Source organism: Balaenoptera acutorostrata, chromosome 6, assembly GCF_949987535.1.
Source record: "Balaenoptera acutorostrata chromosome 6, mBalAcu1.1, whole genome shotgun sequence".
Lineage (NCBI taxonomy): Eukaryota > Metazoa > Chordata > Mammalia > Artiodactyla > Balaenopteridae > Balaenoptera > Balaenoptera acutorostrata.
The window spans coordinates 89,552,776-89,573,634 of NC_080069.1; positions in this window are offsets into that span (position 1 = coordinate 89,552,776).

The window sequence follows — 20,859 nt, forward strand, 5'->3', positions numbered from 1 at the left end:
AAGGGCTTCGAGCTTCTGGCTGCTGGCTTGCTGGGACACCATGTGCTAGCGGCTCGCCACCCAGCAACACAGGGGTAGTGCTAGAAAACACGATGGGGCTGTGTTCGGGGAATCTGATGCTCATGGTGGGTTATTGCTACTGTTGTTTACTGCCTTTCTTGCTTTAATTAAAAGTATTATTGAGAGAAGCCTCAAACAGCGCAGAGACTCGGGTCATTTGGATGGGTTCATTTCAACTCAAATCCAGTAATTCGATTCAGTTCCACGACTGGTTTCCAGCGCACAGGTACACACGGCAGACGTCAAGTGTCTGCCGTATACAGGGACGCGATTTGAAGGCAACTTGTGGAGAATTTTGCGATAAAATTCACTATCCTGTAGTTACATTCGCAATATATGAATATGGAAAACAGGGAGTCAGTTGTATTTAAAATTGGCCAACATATCCCAGCAATCCACTATTACCTAAGAATCCAAAACGGGGCATTGAAAAGATTTACTGGCACTCTGATTATTTAACATTGAAAACAGTGTAAATCAGTTTATTTCTTCTTCTATTTCCTTTTAAATTTAACAATACCATGATTTGTAAGTAATAAAATCATATTTTGCCAAAGAAGACTTACATGCAGGATGTTTTATTTCTGCCAATATTTATACGATGAACTGTTAGCTCTCCCCACCCCCTTTTTCTTCTGCTATTTCTCCGTGTAATGTAATGGGAGCTTTAAATATTCATGTGCCAACCCTGACTTGCATTTATTTAATATGTTTTAAACTAATAACATTTTAATGTGATATAATTTGATGCCATGAAGTACTGGAACATAAAGGAGCCCACTTCACCAGCGATTTTGACTGCGTGCACAGGTTAAATGATTCTTATAGTTTTTGGACGCAGATCAGAATGTTAAATGGAAGTGAAGCGCCTGTAAGTAGGCCCTTTAATGTTCTCGCTTACTTCATTCTCCATTTTTCTGTAATAACTTCAGAGCTGTGGCAGAGGATCACAGCAGGATTGGGGTGTTTTTCCTGGAGCCTGTAGTGTGACCTTGCAAATCGCCAAGTGAGTACTTCAGTCTTATGGCAGGTTTTGGACTGATTATTATTACTTCTTTTGAGGGGCTGTCTTATGGAAAGAAAAGCAGACTGCAGGATAAAAAGTCTGGACTTGAGAGCATGCCTGAAATAAAACTGTACGCTGTAAAATTCTTTCAGATTTGCTGCTGATTACATATTTTTAACAAATCGACCTGCTATTTGCTGGTAGCTTCTTCCAGAACTCAGCCCAGAATAAGATGGGGAAAAGGAGCTGGGCTTGGGTCCAAAGGGCCTTTGAAGTGAGCCCTATATCCAGCCCAGTGTCTAGCAATCACCAGAGACACTTCTCAAAGTGCTTATATTCTCCTTTACTTTGTATTTGAGGTGGGGGCCAGACCTTCAGACGCTGAATGCCAGTCAACTAAAAAATTGTCAACAATAAGAAAAATTAAAGATGTCCCCTAATTTATTTTCAGTCAGATAAAAGCCATTTGGTATACCAAGTTGGTATGAGAAGCTTATGAACATAGAAGTAGAAAGTTGTTTTCCCCCAATCATAAAAATATTTCTAATGGGAAATCATGACACTGTATTCTCCTGTATTCACAAAAGTGTCTACTCATCACACAAGGAAACTAACAATCCACTATTACTTAAGAATCCAAAATGGAGCATTGAAAAGATTGGAGGTCTAGGACAAAATATTCATACTAAAAGAATCATACTAAATTATTCAACTAAAATGCTGCTAAAATTTCAATGAAAGCAATTTTAAGGACAAGTGTTGGTAATTTTCTGGAGACATCTTTATAAATTCTCCCAGAAAAAAAAACAATTAAGGAATATCTATTCATATTTTGTATTTACAGCATATGTTTACATATACTATAATTATATATATAATATATGTAATATATAGTTCTGTGCATAGGCAGGCGGAGAGCTGGAAGATGGGCTTCTTGTTAGGTACAAATTCTGACAAAAAAGGTATGAGATGGAAACGGTTTGGTGAACTGAAAGGGGGCAATTTTTTCCTAGTTTGGTATAGCAGTTGGTATCTCATTTCTCATGCAATTTGCACGTAGACTCATGTACCCCATGAAGTGACAAAAGAGAATTAGGCAGGGACGGAAACCTGCCGGTATCTGCAGGCGGTGCCTCAAAGCACTCCTTTGGACACACGTTCCTGGTGGTGGGGAGTTTGCTGCCTTTAAACCAGGCCTGACCTTTTGTCTTTTGACCTCTGATGCATGAAATTAGGTAGCAAAAGAAAATGTGAAGAAAAAGATACAAAAACATGGAAAAACAGCCCTCCTTGACAATAGTCATTGTATCAGATCATAGTGGAGCTGCCCTGCTCAGCCCCAAGTGCTTGTTTGTAAGGCTTTGGGTCTTCCTGGCCACTGGTGTTCCTGTTCTCTTTTGTGGGCAATCTGCATTTCTTGGGGGAGGGATTAAGCGCTCTTTTTAATTAAGCTTAGAGCTGGGTTTTGTCCTGGCTCCAAGCTAGTGAGTGCTTGGTTCTTCCATTTCCCCTGAGGCCCTCAGTGCAGGCCCAGTGCCCAGGTTGCACCAACCACCAGGACAGCTTTGGAGACCCAGAGGAGTCTCCAAGCCCTTTTGGCCACCCTGGCAGAAGCTGTTTCCCAGCTAGCACCGGGAAGGAGGAGCGGCATGCTTCCAGGTCCAGAAGGGCCACATACTCCAAATGGATATCCCTCCACTCTCTCCAGACCCAGGTGGGGGAATCTGATGCTTGAGGTACTGGGGTCCCTGCCCCCTCAGCCTAAGAGATCAGCACAGTCCCCTCTACTGTCATGAATACCAGAGAGGAGGGCAAGAACGTGTGCAGCCGAGCCCTCAGGGAGTCTCCAGGCAGCAGTCATTTGATCCTCACAGCGACCCCGGAAGAGATGCCCAGCCATGTGTCAAGACCCCTGGCGTAATGTCACTTGAGCCCCAGGCCCTGTCCAGTACTTAGACCATAAGAGTGTGAGGATGGGTGTCACCAAAGGGGGCTGAGGGAGAACCAAGCAAGGGGGGTCAAGCCAGACTCTGGAAAGGGGGATGCCAGAGGAGACCTCACTGGGGGAGTGACCTATATGAGTGTTAAAGGGTGAGTAAGACTTTGCTAGATAAATAATGACACAGGGAACGCAATTAATGTCCCCATTTTGCACGTAAGGCTGCTGGATATCAATGTAAATGTAAAATGCTATGAGAAGAGCTGACTAAAGGCTCAGGGTTGATAGAATGGCAAATGTTTCTGAGGGGAGGAATTCACAGTGGTTTGGGGAGTGGGGCAAAAGAAGGAGGCTCAATAAGGTGGGCAAGCCCCTGCCACACCTCCCTGGAGATTATCAGATTCTCCCGTTCCCAGATGGAGTGGCCCCAAGGGTCAAAGGGAGAGATAGGGGAAAGGCCCTATGACCAAGGAGAGAAACACAGGAAAGCCTAATTTCTAGCAGTTTTCCACTTTCTGCCCTGGGAAAGTTTGTAGCATTCATGAAAAAAAAAAAAATAGCCTGGAAAAAAAGAAAACATTTTTTTTTTTTGGAATGTTCCTCATGCACCTTAGGAAATCCTCCAGCTGTGGGACACCCTCCAGGAGCTACAGGTGGTGGCCACCGCTCACTGCTCAGGCTGCACAGCCCTGAGCTCTCCCTTGTCTATGTCCCTGTGTGTCTGAGATGGAATATTGTGTCCAGTCCTCATGGTCAGGGCTCCACCTCTGGGACCCCAGCTCTTCGGGCAGTAAGTCACTCAGTTCCCTGATAACAGTAGCTTCTAAACTTCAGTGTGAAAGAAGTCACATGCAGATCCTTGGGCCCCAACTCCAGAGAGCTTGATTTAGTGGTATAGGACAGAGCCTCGGACAAGCTGAGGAAACGGAGTCCCCAAAGAGATATGGTAAGTATTGCATTAGAGCAATCTTAAGGTTTGCAGGTGGCACCCATGGGAACAGCTGAACTTCCTTCTGATCTTTGCAAGAACCTATTTCTTGATGAGCCCTTCTGACTAAGCAGAGGTCACTGCCACCTGCTTCTATGGGCTTTATTTTTTTTTAAGATTTTTTTTGATGTGGACCATTTTTAAAGCCTTTATTGAATTTGTTACACTATTGCTTCTGTTTTATGTTTTGGTTTTTGGCTGCAAGGCATGTGGAATCTTAGCTCCCCAACCAGGGATCAAACCTGCACCCCCTGCACTGGAAGGCAAAGTCTTAACAACTGGACTGCCAGGGAAGTCCTTCTATAGGCTTCTGTGTCTGAATCTCAATGGGTCCACACTGCTGCTAATGCCTTTGTCACACTGTTGTAGCAATTTGTCTTCTTGCTTTCTCTCGTGAGAACAGGGACAGTGTCAAATTCTCATTTGTGGGTCTGACGAATGAACAAATGTGGTGAAGGGGAAATCCTCTGTGGACTGGGCCTCTGCGGTCCATGAGTCTAGCTCCGCTTTACCACATCCTAACAGTATGACTTCACCTCCCTGTCCCTCAGTTTGCTAACCTGTATAATGGGGAGATTGTCATTCACTCAACCTACCTCTCAGGGCTGTTATGAGGACCAAATGATATAGTAGCTGGGCACTTGCTTCATGAAGTATTGTTACAATGGGTTTAGATTCCCCAAGGCTGTTCAATGAAAATGTTTTTTGGTTGACTAGATATATTCCTCCTTTGGTAGAGGAGCAGATGGCCCAGCATTTGACAGGAGCGATGAGTGAAGGTTTGTATAGGAAGAGGCCGACAGTACTCATGTGTCGAAAAATTTTGTGGTTCTTTTTGAAGTATCCTTTACCAGCACTTCAAGAGAGAAAGCAATGAACAAAAAATTCAACTCAAGCACATCTGAGAGCCATAGGTTAACAGCTGTCATGATACTGTTGCTAAATTTCTGAAAAGACAAGGTTGGATCTAGAATTTCTGGGGGAAAAAAACACAGCTGGGTAGAGCTGAAAGGGAAAGAAAACCTCAGATCCTAGAGGGAAAATGAAAAGGCATAATTGCAGTCAATAATACATTAACGAGGTGAAATCTACTGTACACACACACACACACAGACCCCCTATACTTTGTAGAAAGAATTTCATACTGTAGGAAAGAAGGCTCAGAAAGATGAGTCAGAAGTCATGCATTCTGTCTGATTCTCCACCAACCCCTAACCCCAGGAGTCCTCCAGTGGGCATTCTCTTCAGAGAGAAGCCAAAATAAGCCAGAGCCTCTAAGATGGTACATATAGTAGTTTATCAATTAATGTATTGCTAATTAAGTAATAAATCAGTAAATAGTTCATTAATAGCACAGGGAATTGGGGTAGTGAGCGTCATTAAATTGTATGAGTTGTATCTAGGCTGGCCTCTCTACAGCACCCCAGTAAATAATCATTTAGCCTGAGCTTGAATACCTCCAGGGACAGTGAGCTCACTAGCCCCTTTTGGAATTGGTATTAATGGAATGGCTGCCAGGAAGTCCTTTCCCTCATTGAACATGCACTGGTCTCCATGTAGCATCTGTCCACTGGTCCTAGTTCTGCCCTTTCATCCATTGGTCCTAGTCATTGTCCTCAGGAAACAAACAAGGTGACATAGTAAAGTCTCCTGTGAAAATATCTGCTTAGACAGTGCAGGGGGTTGGGGAGAGGGTTTCAACATCTCTTCTATGTGATTGGACAAGTAATCCCAGCTAGAAGGGGTGGTCTTGGAATGTCAACTAGGAGAAGTACATTCAAGAGTAAAGCAGAAACAGGATTATAAGCCTGAGAATCTAATCTGCAGAACATTTCTGGAATCCCATTCCCATAGCTGTGTCCCCATGGGCTACAGATTCCCACACAAATCTATCTTTAAAAGGACAATGTTACAACCACCACTGTGAAACCATTGTCCCTGAGATAGCCCTGGAAGGCCATTGAATCCAGCACCTTGCCCCATTTGACAGGTGGAGGCACTAAGGCCCAGAGAAGGAAACAGAATTGCCAAAGGTTCCACACTGAGTTAGTGGGAGGGGTAGGACTAATAAGTGTAACTGACATTTCTTTAGTGTTCACTATTTACCGGGCACTGTGTTTCACATATCACCACGAGTTGAGTCTAGTTTGAACTCTGAGGCTCAGAGACACAGAGACTTGCCCAGGATCATGCAGTTAGGAGATGGCAGAGCTGGAATTTGAAAGCCAGTTCTGAATTCACAGTCAAATTTCTTAACAGCTAACACTATACTGCTTCCCTAAAACCCAGTCCTCCTTCCTCCCTCACCCTCACCCTCACCCAGATTCTACCCCTGTTTTCCTCCATTATGCCATACTGACTCCTAAAGAAAAAATATCCAACTGGACACAGTTCTGGAGCATTTGCAAAGCACTTTGGTGTCTTCCTACACATTATCTCAGGGGATCCTGACAATGGACTTAGGGGGCAGCCTGGGTAGAAATTAACATGATCATTTCACAAGGCAGGACCAGTTGGGGTCTCCGGTCGGTTGAGAAATGCATAAGGTAAGAATGGGGACCCAGGCCCCACTGACAAGACAAGGAAGAACAGACATCTGAAACTTGGCTAGGGAAACTTTTAATCCAAAAGAAAAAATGAGTGCACTTTCTTTCTTTATGTGTTTTAAATAGAATAATGAGATAATCTTGGATTTAAAAAAAATTAACTCTGGTGTTTATATTTTAATTTATTCTTAGAAGGGTAGGAGGGTCTAGAGGAAATGCAATATGTGGGTCTTATTTTATGATTTGATATGGTAAGCCACATTTAATCCCTTTCTTCAGTGAAAGGATTTATGAAGGATACAACAAAATGTACCTATCTGTTGCTTTCATTGTGTTTTTTTTCCAGATTTTTATTTAGTTCACAATGTTACAACAATAAAGAAAATTAAAAGGAAAGAAAATTATCTGTAATCCTACCATCCTAACAAATGAACTGTTCAGTGTTCCTCTTCTGCCCTGACTTACATGTTGGCTAAATTTACATAGGTAATTTATTAATGTAGTTACAACTTTGTATTCAGATTTCTCACGTAACAGTTTATCATTAAAATTCCATACTGTCTTCATAATTATCATTTAAAAATAAGTGTTTTAATCATATTTAATAAAATTATTACTTTAATGGTTGCTTAATACCCTTTTAAATGGATATGTCATTCCCTAGTATTGTATATTTAGAAGAACTCAAATTTCCACTATCACAGATAACCCCAAAGTGCACGTTTTCATACCTCTCATTGTCTCTCTCTTTTTTTTTAATCTCCTAAAATCCCCAGATCTAGATTTGCTGGGTCAGAGGGTCTTTGCATGGTTCTTGATATCTATGGGAAAATCACTTTGCAAAAGGCTTTTACAAATTTATTTTGCCTCCTGTAATGGATGAGTATAATAATTTCATACTACCCGCTTGCCCTAACCAAGGGCAATCTATTAACGAATGAAAGATAATGTGATAAGGAACATTTTTTACTCATTAAGTAAATGGTTTGACAAACCTGTCATCAGTTCTCTATTATCTGTGTTGCTGTCACAAATTAAATGCCTTTACCAAGAATGTGAGGAAAGCAGCAAAGCAATTGCTATACCCACTTTATAGCTGAGGAAACTGAGTCTCAACTTAGGGTTTTGCCCACAGATGCCCAGTGAATAATTGGAGGTGCCGAGATTTTTGTGATACTATTATTTGTAGTGAACCAAAAACGATTGCATTGGTCTCTTATAACCTCCTGGCATATCCTGGGGTGTTTGTTTGTTAATCCCTTGAGTTTCTGGAGAAGCTGGGAAAATACATCCACATCATGTATATCTGTAACTTTTTTTTTTTTTTTTCTCATTTGGCTGCACTGAGTGGCCTGCAAGAATCTTAGCTCCCCGACCAGGGATTGAACCCAGGGCTATGGCAGTGAAAGCACTGAGTCCTAATCACTTGACTGCCAGGGAAGTCCCATATTTGTAACTTCTTTTAACAAGCATCATAGACCTCCTTGCCTCCAATTGCTACTCAAAGCATGGGCTCACTTCGGAGGAGATCTTTGATATATTCTTGCCAGAGAATCTCTGAAGTTCAGAGCTGGAAGGAACGTCAGAGATAATCTCAAACAGCTGGCTTATTTTAGAGATGACAAAGCTGAGGCCCCGAGAAGAGAAAGGACTTGCCCAGGTTTATTCACAGAGTTGGCAGCCCAATCAGTATCCACCTCCTTTTGCACCCTCTGGTTTAAAATGTTGCCTCAGCTCATTAGTGGGTCATTGTGTTTTATGAGATAGTAATAAAGTGAATATTTTTAGAAAGGATTTCAAGGTCAAAACCATTTGGGAGGGACTTCCCTGGTGGTCCAGTGGTAAAGAATCCACCTTCCAATGCAGGGGATGCGGGTTCAGATCCCTGGTCTTGGAACTAAGATCCCACATGCCATGGGGCAACTAAGCCCACGTGCCACAACTACTGAGCTCGCGCGCCTCAACTAGAGAGCCCGCGTGCCGCAAACTACAGAGCCCAGGCGCTCTGGAGCCTGCACACCTCAACTAGAGAGAAGCCCTTGCAGCATCGAAGGAGCTGCATGCCACAACGAAAGATCCCGCGTGCCGCAACTAAGATCCGACACAGCCAAAAACAAATAAATAAATTAAAAAAAAAAACATTTGGGAAACGCTGGATATCTTATGTTTCTTTTGGAACTCCCTGGTGAAATAAGTCTGGTAACACTGAGTTAAAATAAAACAGGTTTATTAATTAAAGGACTTCCGAAGTCTTTAGTACTCCAAATGACATTGTTTTAAAAAATTTATTTATTTATTCATTTATTTAATTTTTGGCTGCACTGGGTCTTTGTTGCTGCACGCGGGCTTTCTCTAGTTGCAGTGAGCGGGGGCTACTCTTTGTTGCGGGGCGCAGGCTTCTCATTGTGGTGGCTTCTCTTGTTGCAGAGCACAGGCTCTAGGCGCGCGGGCTTCAGTAGTTGTGGCACATGGACTTCAGTAGTTGTGGCTCGCGGGCTCCAGAGCTCAGGCTCAGTAGTTGTGGTGCACTGGCTTAGTTGCTCCGCGGCATGTGGGATCTTCCCAGACCAGGGCTCGAACCCGTGTCCCCTGCATTGGCAGGCGGACTCTTAACCACTGTGCCACCAGGTAAGCCCCTGACATTTGTTTTTATTTTTATTTTTTTGTGGGATTTTTTGGGGGGTTGGTTTTTTTTTGAGCAAATATTTTTTACTAGATTTTATGTTTAAATTTAATATTTGTTATATATTTTTTGACTCAGTAGTACATACGTATGGCTCAAGTTCAAAAGGCACGAAAGCAATCTGAGGAAGAGCCTCTTCCTACGTCTCTCCCTCAACCACTCGGGTCCCCTCCCAATCTGGTAATCAGTGTTCCCAGAATACTTCCAGAGGTAGTTCATAGGTGTACACTTAACAATATAACTTGGTGTCACATGCTGGTACATAAAGAGCTTTCTCGTTGTTTGTTTCTTTCTGTAGCATGGTGTTCTGATCAATATTTGAATCTCCAATTGGAATATAGTCTCCACCCTCAAGGAGCACAAAGATCCCTGGAAAAATGAGTTGTCTTCATTATGACCACTAAAAAAGGTAGAAATTGCTCAGGGAGGAGCATACACAGTGTGGTGGGTATGTGGAGGAAAGAAAAGATCCCACTCTCAGGTAGGTTTGGTTTTGGGCAGGAGATGGAACCTGGAAAGGTTTCTGCAGCAGATGAGTCTCAGCTGAGGGATAGCCCGAAGCTATTATTCATCACACTGACCTTTGTTTTAAAACAAAGAAGGCCTGAATATCTGTATCTGGCCAATCCCAACATTTAGATGCTAAGCACAAAGGCTTGGCATTTATTAGCTCTATTTGTTGCCCACATATTGGAACCAGTCTTAAAGTAGAATCAGACATGTATATCAGATATCATTTGGAGTAATGAGTGTATTTTCCTAATCTTTCCAACACCGACCTTACAATTCATCTCCAATAGCATGCATACTAATTAATTTGTTTTCCATATAGTAATAAGATTAACAACCTCACGTTTACATGGGGTACTGAGTCATGTTCAAATAAAACAAGTTCTAATGAGAAAAATTGGATGTGGCAGCAAATCATGTCCCACTTGGCAATCCAGGTTTATGTGTGTTTGTCTGTCTTTGCTACACGTATTTGTGTCAGGATCTCACTGTAAACAAGATGATTTCTTTCATGTTGGGTTAATCTGGGTAAATTTGTTTAATGAACAACAAAGTCATTGTAAACATTGCACAAATCTGAGTGCCTTGCAGTGTGGCTAGGAATCTTTTAAGCTGCTGCAAAAAATAAAAGGTGTTAACCATGAAAACAATAGTGGGGAAAAACACTATTAATGTGTCAACACTCTTAGACATGCAGTCTGGACCAGTTGTCTCTGGCTAACTGAAGAGTCTGTGGTGGAATGGGATGTGACCTTGTACAGTCACTCTGCCTCCCCTAATATGAGCCTCAGTTTCTCCCTCTGTCAACTGGAGTTTTCTAGGCATGTGAATGTCCCATCAGAATCAACTGGGCAGGGGGGTCTTTAAAAAATACAGATGGCCAACCTGGCCTACTAAATCCCAGTCCTTGTAAACTCCAATTTCTGGGGGTCACTGTCCCAGAATCTGTATTTTTCAAAATAAGTTCCTCAGGTGATTTGACGACTAGGCTGGTTTGGGCCCTGCTGGATTAGACAGATGACCAAGATCTTTTCCAACTCTTATGTTCTTTCTTCCTGATTTCATGACCATAAAACCCCATGACTCTAAAAACCCACCTTGAAAAATACTGTTGTTTTCATCTGGGCCAAGAATGAGAACTGTTTAGGGTGGTGGGAACCTGGATTCTATTGGATTGGCCAAAAAGTTTGTTTGGGTTTTTCTGTAAGATTACGGAAAACAAGGGCTTCGGACCAGGCGATGTTGGAAGGTCCTTTCTCTCTGACATTCCGGAGCCCAATTTCTGACCCCATTGGGATTCATCCATCTGCACATAAACTGCCGTCTAGTTGACTTTTGAGACCAGAGGTTGGCATGAAGGCTGGTTGCAGTCATCTGCAGTAATCTACTCATTCTTTCTGAGGCCAAGGGAATCTCTTCTGGCCCCTCCCTCAAGGTGGGTCCTGCTCCATCTGGCACTTTTCTGAAAAAGGGCCACGAGGGTGTGTCTTGGCTGACAGCCTGGCACTTCCAAAACTCTCATTGTTTCCCCTCACTTCAGACTCAACTCATTCCAGCTTTTCTTACTCCTCTGGGGCAGGATCTATACCTCCATGCTAGACCTCCCACCATTCCTAGCTCAGAGGCCCCTATGTAGTAAGAGCCTCAAAGCATCTGAGGAATGAAGGAATAAATGAGTGAATGAAAGTCACCTGAGGTGGCCTCCAACCCTAACATTCAGGGCACCTTGGTCCTCAGTGGGGTCCGTGCTCAGTGAGGTGGAGGGAGAAGGTTTTGCCAGATCTACACACTGCGTAGGAGTGAGCTAAGAGCTTGGTCACTTCATCCAAACATAGAGCTCTTTGTCAGTTTTCTAACTTTATACGAATGGGATCATACCGGATGTATTCTCTGAGTTCTGCCTCTTATATGCCAACGTTATACTCTGTTTCCTGACTGGAGTGGGGGTTACCAGTATTCACTTCTAATTATTCATTGAACTATACACATGTGCTTTATGTATTTTTCAGCATCTGTACTACATTTCACAATAAAAGAAGGAAAACTGAGGGAGCCTAAGACAATTACTGTTCAATTTTGCCCTCAAGAGAGAATCTAGAATGTCTTAGAAAAAGACTCTTTTAGTCTTAGGAAAAAGTGACTTGGGACTCAGCAAGAATTTTTTGTTTGTTTGTTTGTTTTTTGGAGTGTTACCCTGACAGTGGCGTCTTGATTTTACCAGGAGATCAGGTCTTTGGCAGAGGGATGATTCTTTTTTTTTTTTTTAACATCTTTATTGGAGTATAATTGCTTTACAATGGTGTGTTAGTTTCTGCTTTATAACAAAGTGAATCAGCTATACATATACATATGTTCCCATATCTCCTCCCTCTTGCGTCTCCCTCCCACCCTCCCTATCCCACCCCTCTAGGTGGTCATAAAGCACCGAGCTGATCTCCCTGTGCTATGCGGCTGCTTCCCCCTAGCTATCTATTTTACATTTGGTAGTGTATATATGTCCATGCCACTCTCTCACTTCGTCCCAGCTTCCCCTTCCCCCTCCCCATGTCCTCAAGTCCATTCTCTACGTCTGGGACTCAGCAAGAATTTTTACAAAATGTAAGGGAGCTTGGGGAAATCTTTCCACTTGGCGACATTGCCTCAGAGCTTCCCAGTTACCTTCTCTTTTCCTCCACCCCATAGTGAGCATTCGCTCAACCAGCAGCAGCACTGCCTTCTCTTCCTACATCAGACACCAGCCCCTGTGCCTCCCCCAGCAAGTCCCCTAGCCTGTCTGAGCTTGGTTTCTTCACATGTAAAATGATGGTGTTGCCTGCAGCTGGTGGCGGTGGCGGTGGGTGGCGTGTATGCATGTGAATGAGGTTTCAGGACCCAACTTGCCATACTTCTGATTGGGTCTGAACCTACACGTGTGGCAAAGTAACAGTGTGGAAAATGGGGGTTATAGGCTCTGTGTTGATAAACCTGAGGAAGAGTGGGGGAAAATCATTTTCCATTAGGAGACCCAGTTCAGCAACACTTCAGTATTACCTGCCTGGGCTGCCTCGTGCATTGCTCTGTGGGGAGTCCGGGTTTAATGAAGTAGGATAAACCACACAGGCACATTAGTTAGCTTCAGCACAGGCAGGATTAACTTTACACTCCATTTGCAAGAGCAAAGCTCCTCTCCTAGAGTTTGTTATAAAGGGATTTAGAATCACAGAATGATAGAGCTGGAAGAGAGCCCCTAAGACATCATCATAATCCTCCCCCGTCATTTTACAGAGGGTCAAACTGAAGCTCAGAGAGCAGAAGGGTGCCCAAGGTCACCTATTGAATTAGCTGTGGAGCTCAGGTTGGAACCTGGGTCTCCTGATCCCCAGGCCTGTGTCCTTAACATTTTCTAATGGATTACTGCCCAGTTGTCTTGTAACAAGGGTGGGTAACGTAGTTTTCTTGATGGCTTTGCTCCACACCCCTTCACGGGTGTGTGAACAAGCCAGGTGATGCTGGGGAGGAAGCATCCGTGCTGCACGGGTTGCGTTAGGAACATTGTGAGATCTTGGATCTTTCTAGGAACTGTACTCTAGGGGCTGAAGGCAGATAGCCCTCATAACGCCACCAGCAGCAGCTAACACTTAATATAACATTCACCACGTGCCAGGTTCTGTTCTATATTCTATATAAGCACCTCCTGTATTTACATTCATTCGATCTTTACAACAATCCTGCAAGATATTATGTACATAGTATTATCATCCTCATTTTACAGAGGAGGAAACTGAAGCAGAGGTTAAGTAACACACTCAGGGTCACGGATTGTGAATTGCTGAGCTGGGATTTGAAGCAAGCAATCTGGCTCCAGAGTTGGGGCTCTCCTAATCTAGTCCCATCTACCTTTCTTCCTAGTCCACCTATCTTCTGGATGCCACCCTCCAGTACACATATACTCTTCCTCTTCTCTTGTGTATTGTCCTCTGCTCTGGCCACGCTGCACTTAGAGATTATGGTTCCTGAGCTTTTGCTCATGTTCCTGCTTTTTTCTGGAAGGCCCTTTTCCTATCTGCACCTGTCAAGGATCTTCAAGGCCCAGTTCAAATGCTCTAGATAGAACTTCATATCTAGAATCTCTCTTTTCTATGTTTGTGATTCTTAACCTTTTTCAAAGGGTGCTGAATGTTTTCAAGAGAAATAGATGCTCTTCCAGACCCACTCTCTATCCTTCTCCCCTCTGTTTGGTGCCCTCACAGGCTGACCTCTATAGACTCCATCAACCAGAACTTCTTGCCTTTTTACTTTCTTTTTGGTTCAGCCAATGGGAGGCATCAGATAGAAAGGAGAGGACAGGAGAAGAGAGAATTCAGAATATTTATTCCTCTGATGCTGTAAAAAGGACATAGCTAGGGATGTGGGCTTAAAATGATGAAAAGTAAGATGCTGTTTAAAACTTTTCTATGGTTCTCTGGTCTGTCAGAGTAAGGTGCAAATTCCGTAGCATGACATTCAGGGCCCTTTGTGGCCTGGTCCCTGCTCAGCTGTCAGTTCCATCTCTCCCCATGGACCTCTCTGTGACATATCATAACAAAGGGGTCTAAGGTCCTGAGAGGAGGAAGGGGAGGGGAACACAAAGGCTGCCTTCAGTACCTGAAGGGCCACTAAAAGAGTCATCAAATGCCCCTCTTTGACAGGGAGGGTCAGAGAGCTTCTAAGCAGTTCCTGGGGCCAGAGGCTGTTGCCAACAGCGCATCTTGGAGAGGAGAGGCAAGGATGAGTCAGCAACATGTCTGAAGATTGCCTGTGAGAAGCAGTGGGAGCCAGTAGAGACATCAGACACTGAGAAGGGAGCAGGAGTTGTAGCAGGGCCTTGGTGGGGAGGGCGGGGAATGGGGTGGCCTGGATCCATGCTGGAGGTCAGAAGAGCTGCATAGATGGGAAGAGGCCAAGAATGTTGTGCTCCCCAGAGCTGAGAACCAGGCTAATGATGGAGAGGTTATGGAGAAGCAGAGTTGGGCTTCCTGAAGGGAATATTTTTCTACCAACTAAGTCTGTCTCTGTTAGTCAGGCTTATTTTGGGCCTATGAGCCCCAAATCAAGGAAAACAAGGGACGGAAGCCCAAATCAAGGAAACTTAAGGGAAAAGGAGACTATTTTGATTCATGTAAATGGGTAGTTCAGGATAGAGCTTCAGGGACTTTAGGAACTTGAAGGATGTCATTGGATGTCTCCCCATTCCTTGCTGGTTCTTTCTTTGTGCTAGCTTCATTCTCTCACTCTGCAGATGGGTGTTGTAGACATAGCTGCAGACTCCAATCCTACCCTACCCAAGCTCAGTGACCCTCATTGAAAAGTGTATATACAGCCTTAGAGTAGGACTTTGATAGGTCCAGCTTGCATCACATGCCCAGAACAGAGCCAATCACTTGGCTGGAAGTAGGCACTATGATTGTCAGGCCTGGTCACAAGTGGAATCATATCAGATGGGATCCAAAAGGAAATATAAACCACTCTGAACAGAGGGAGTTTACTGGTTATACACAAGGAAGGGCTTCAGGAGCCTTCCTGAGAACAGTGAAGCAACTGTTCTCAGATATTACCAGGCCACTGCTAATCCTAAATTGAAGGGATAAAGGGAGGTGGTGCTGCGGGGATCACCCAGTGGAAGCTGGAATCATGGTGGATCTGTGCAGTGGGAGCTGACTCTAAGACATGGAGGAAACGCAGCTGCAGTATAGGAATCTGACACCATTTCCCTCTCTATAAAGGGGGACAAATACCTTGACTTCTCCCCCTCCAATCTCCTGCCAATGCCTCCCATTGGTTTGACCCGCCAAAACCCAGCTGACATGGGAGTCTGGGACTGAGGGCCTATGGGGTCAGCCCCCTCCCCTGTGCAATACAGAGAGGGGCAGGGGAAAGGCAAGGTGGGATGTGAGGGCAAACAGGTCACGGAGCAGCACACCACCCCTGTGTCCTGTCAGAACCACACAGTATGAAGAAGTAGCAGTTCATCCAAGGAAGCTGGTGCTGTTACCGGAAGGGGGAAAGTATGTTAGACAGCATTTGCCAGCTGTCCAAGTATGAAGTGGGTTGCTTTGTGAGGTAGTGAGATGTCCATCAGTGAAGGTGTTAACAGAGACTGGATGCCCATTGTCAGGGATCCTATAGGGGCATTGCTGAATATAAGGGAAGATGGTCAGGACTGTCTCTAAATACCTTCCATTCTTACTTTGTGTATTTCCTATTTTTAGACATGTTGTTTCTTCCACAAGCCTAGACCATTCATTTCTGTGATTAACACAGACTAACAAACTTGTAAACTGCAACACACTGAGGAATCTGGCACCGTCAAGTGCGCCACTGATTGTACTTCCCCTTTGCATCTATCTGGTCCTTCTTGTTACATCTCTGCTCCTGTGCCAGAAGTATCATTGCCAAAAATGAGACTTAAACGTTTACTTTTACCTTTTGGCAGAATCAATAAGCTGGATTATTAAAGTTTTGTCTTCCCTCTTTGAAACTCCCAAAAGAAAAGAAATCACAAGAACAGATCTTGGCATAGAAAGAAAATGAGACAAAGAATGTAATCATAATACTAGTGAATGGTTTTCAGACTGACATCTGTACATTAAGAATATGTAAAAATACCAATTTCATGCTCTGACAACTTATTCTGCATCGGGGTGGGGTAATGCCTTGGGAATGCCAAATGTCAAAGCATTACATAATGTCAGCTATTCATGTGCTCCTTTGATGAGCTATCACTGGGAATGGGAATTCCTTAAGGGAGAGATGTCTTAAAAAGAGGGAGGGGAGAGGGGAAGCATAAGGAAAGGAAAGGAAAGGAAAGGAAAGAAAGGAAGGAAAGAAGAGACAAAAGAAGAAAGAAGCTTTCAAGTTAGAATAAAAGAATGACTGCACCAAGAAAAATTAATATATACATATATATTTAAACCATACATACAAACCCAACCTAAGCTACCATGTGTAGGAGTTACTCATCTCTGTTTTGATTTGCTACAGTTAGAATATCCATGTTTGATTTCTTTTCTTTCATATGTGTAACAGTGTTACTTTTTACCTGAATTTTTATAACATTGACAGATATCTAAATGTAAAAATTCATCTATGATACTATTGCTCCAATATATCAAACTTGTTTTTTCTATTCCATTCTGGTTCTTGCCCAAATGCATAATTTCACACAGTGGCTATCATATAAGTAAAAATTCACATGCTTTCTAAGTTTTTATCATAGGAATTTCCCCATATTATCATATGGACTTCAAAAGACCAATTAAATTACTTAAGAATATTCCAAAGTATAATTGTGCTAAAATTTACTTATCCAGTCTTGTGTCATTGGACTTTTAGGGTTCCTCCTCATTTTTCCATAGTTATAGACAATGGCAAATGCACATCTTCATATATTCAATGCTTTCAACAAACTTTTATATGACAGGTACTGTGTTAGGCAATAGGGTTTATCTGGAAGGATTCTGCTTCAGGGTCTGGAGGGAAACAGGCAAATGAACACACAATTCACAACTCTACCCCTCTGCTACCCGAAGTGTAGTTCACTGACCAGCAGCATCAGGTTCACCTGAGAGCTTGTTAGAAATGGAAAATCTCAGGCCCCACCCCAGACCTACTGAGTCAGAATCTGAATTTTAATAACATTCCCAGGTGATTCATGGGCACATTAGAGTTTGAGAAACTGCCAATCCCAATCCCCTCCTGTCTACCTTGGTAGGTCACTTGATTGATCATTCCCAAGTCTTTCCTGCCTTTTCAACCTCTTCTCTACTTTCCCAGAGCCACAAACATGCTCATGTCTCTCTTAAAAACACACTAAAACCCCTCAAACCATGATGTTGCTCCCTTCCTGGTAGGGCCCTCCAAAGACTCGTCACGTGTTTCTCTGTAACCTCACGTTATTGATGACACACTTTGAGATTTTTTGTATGGAATCTAATGATTCTTAAATAAACTAGAATCTCAAAAGTCTTGCTACTCAATGTTTGTTATATAGTCACTTAGACCTAAGCCTTGAGGAACACAATTCCAACTAGGAATAATAACGAATGAGAATATAGTCCTTGAAATACTAGCTCCTTATCCCTAGGATTTTATTAGAATGAGAATATTATCATTTATATAGTTTAATTTATGGTGTATATTTTTTAGATTTCATGATTTTATAAGGAAAAGCAGTCTCTAAGAAAAATTAAAAGCCATCTATATGAATGTCTAAATTTTCAAGAATGATTTCATGGATGAAAATTGTGTGCTCTCTCCATCACCTTGCAATTTGAAGAACTGCAAAATCATGAATAATAAAAAAGGATGTTAAACTTTTCAACAAATCCAGATGGGTACCAATGTCATTGAGAATTCCCGAGAATCACCTTGATTGCTTCCTCAGACTAGGAGCTTGAATTGAATATTGCTTACCAGCTGCAACATATGGGCTTTAAGTTAACAAGTTTCTATAATTACATTTTAAAACTGTACTGACATTAAGTCTGTATTTGCGGCAAATGAAAAACATCCAAACTTTAAAGGGTAACAGTCACTTCGCTTTCCAGTCTCTATTTCTGCCTCAACCTTTCAGAATTTTGCACAACAGAAAGAATAATGGACTGTGAACTGGAAGCCAGTGTTAACACTTGCTGGGAACTTGCAAATCCTGCCTTCATTGTGGGTCTTCGTTTTCCCTTCTGCAAAATGATGGAGTTGTCCTAGACGTCCCTTTCAGCCACTGTCCTAGGGTTTCTTATTCTATAGTCACTGGATGAAGAGAAATTGTCAATGAAATGACAGGGCAGCCATAAGAACTTGAGTTATTTTTTGCAGGGCTTGAGGCTGGGCATAAAGAAGGCTTAATCTTCATTTCCGATATTAGGTAGCAGGGAACTGGGCCCATTTGTGGGTCGTGTTGCTCATGATTCCTACTCTCTCCCCTCCCGCTCTCCCACACCATGCCATGTTCTGGACACTCAGAGCCACTGATTGTTTCTCAATGCAAGACTCATGCTTGTCAGTCTCCTTTGCTTATCTTGTTCCTTTGCCAGAAGATTCCCCCTGCCTTCTCTACCTGGCAAACTCTTATTCTTTTTAGTTTTCCTTTTAACTTTACATTTTGGCATAATTTCACAGTTAGATATAAATTGCAAAATTAGTACCAAGAACTCTTGAATACCTTTTACCCAGATTCCCAAAATGTTAACTTTTTACTACATTTGTTATCCTTCTCCTTTCTCTCTCCCTTTCTCTTGCCCCCAAAACAATTTTTTTCTGAACCACTTGAGAATCAGTTTCAGACATGATGTCCTTTTACTGCAAGTACTTCAGATTATACAGCCTAAAAAAGACAAGGACATTCTCTTACATAACTGTAATACAAATATAAAAATCAGGAGGAATACAGCTATAGAGCACTGTCATCAAATCTAGATTTATTTGGATTTTGCTAATTGTCCTAATAATATCCTTTCTAGCAAAAGAAAATCCCAGATCATGAATTGAATTTATTATGTATCATGTCTCTTCTACTGTCCTTGAGCGTGGAACAATTCCTCAGTCATTGTTTTTTATGACTCTAACATTTTTGAAGTGTTTTAAGAGTCAGGTATATTGTAGCATGTCCCCTAATTTGTTTTTGTCTCGTAGTTTCCTCATGATTATATTCAGGTTATGTGCTTTGGTAGGAGTACCCCAGAAGTGACGTGTGTTCTTCCCACTGAATTACGTCTCTTTTTTTTTTAAGTGAAAGTCCCTTTATTCCCTTCCACTCCCACTTCCTTCCTCAGAAGTCAGTAACCACTGTTATTGATTGACATCCATCCAGTATTTTCTCTATGCATTATATACACACATATCTATATACCGCCACACAAACTCTTTAAACTATAACAAAAATGAGTACATAATACACCTATTGCTCTGCAATTTGCCTGTTTTTTTCACTTAACTGTATGTCTTGGAGATCTATGTCAGTACATACAGATTTATCTCATTCTTTTAAAAGCAGCATACTTTAAAAAAAAATAGTATCGCTGTATCCTTGTTTATTTCATTCCCTATTGATGAATATTTGTTGTTTCCTTTTTCTATCACAATCTTTCTACATACATTTAAGAACATAGCTCACTTACAATTTTGATGGATACTGTCAACTAACTCCCCTAAAAGGCTTTTCCAATTTGTATTTCCATGCACAGTGTATGACGTCATTCATATTTTTCTGATTATTAGTGATGCTGAACACTTCTTATCATAGTTCATGGCCTTTCGGATTTCTTCTGTGAATTGCCTGTTTGTGCTCTTTACGATTAGAATGCTGGACTGTTGTTGTTTTACTAACCACTTACTTGGCCTCCTCCTCTGCAGGAGGCTTCTCCACTGCTCCTAAGCAGCCAGCAGCTCCCTCCTTTGCTGTTCCACAACACTGTTCAAACAGCACCCAGGCTTTCATTTGGCAAACATTCCATGCTGAATCCACTCACTCCACCAGTGACCTCTGGGAGCCTGAAACATACTCTGCCTTGGGTTAAGTACTGGAGAGACAGAAGCAGGTCATCATAGTCTCCACCCTCGAGGAGTTTAGTTTTGAAAGGCAGTTTGGGTATAGAAAAGAGCATAGGTTTTGGATTCAGACAAGACTTGAGTTTGAATACCAGCTCTGTCATTTAGAGCAAGTCACATGACCTCGCGAAGTCACAATTTCCACACTAGTGAAATGGGCTAACACTCCCTTACAATATATCTGGCAGACAATATACCTGAAGTGGCTCACAAGGGGCTATTACATAGTAGGCTGCCAGTGAATGGATAGTAATGGAAAGGCAACTGATAAAAGGTCAAAATGATTAGTTTTTCAGAGGTTCTAGGTACCACTAAACCGGAATAAAATAAAGGAGGTAGCTCCTCCCTCTGCAATGGAAGTGTAAGGGTAAGTCACTTGCCCAGATCCTGCTACACTATATCCCCCACCTGGCCTGCCCTCTGCAGCAGGTTTCTGCTTTCTCCTGGCCCCTCACCCCAGTTCAGCTGCTCACTGTTGATGTAGTACTGCCACTGCCCTGGCGAAAGCAGGTGCTTCCTTTCTCAAATAAATGGACTCCTTAGGACATTCTAAGAGAGGCTCCA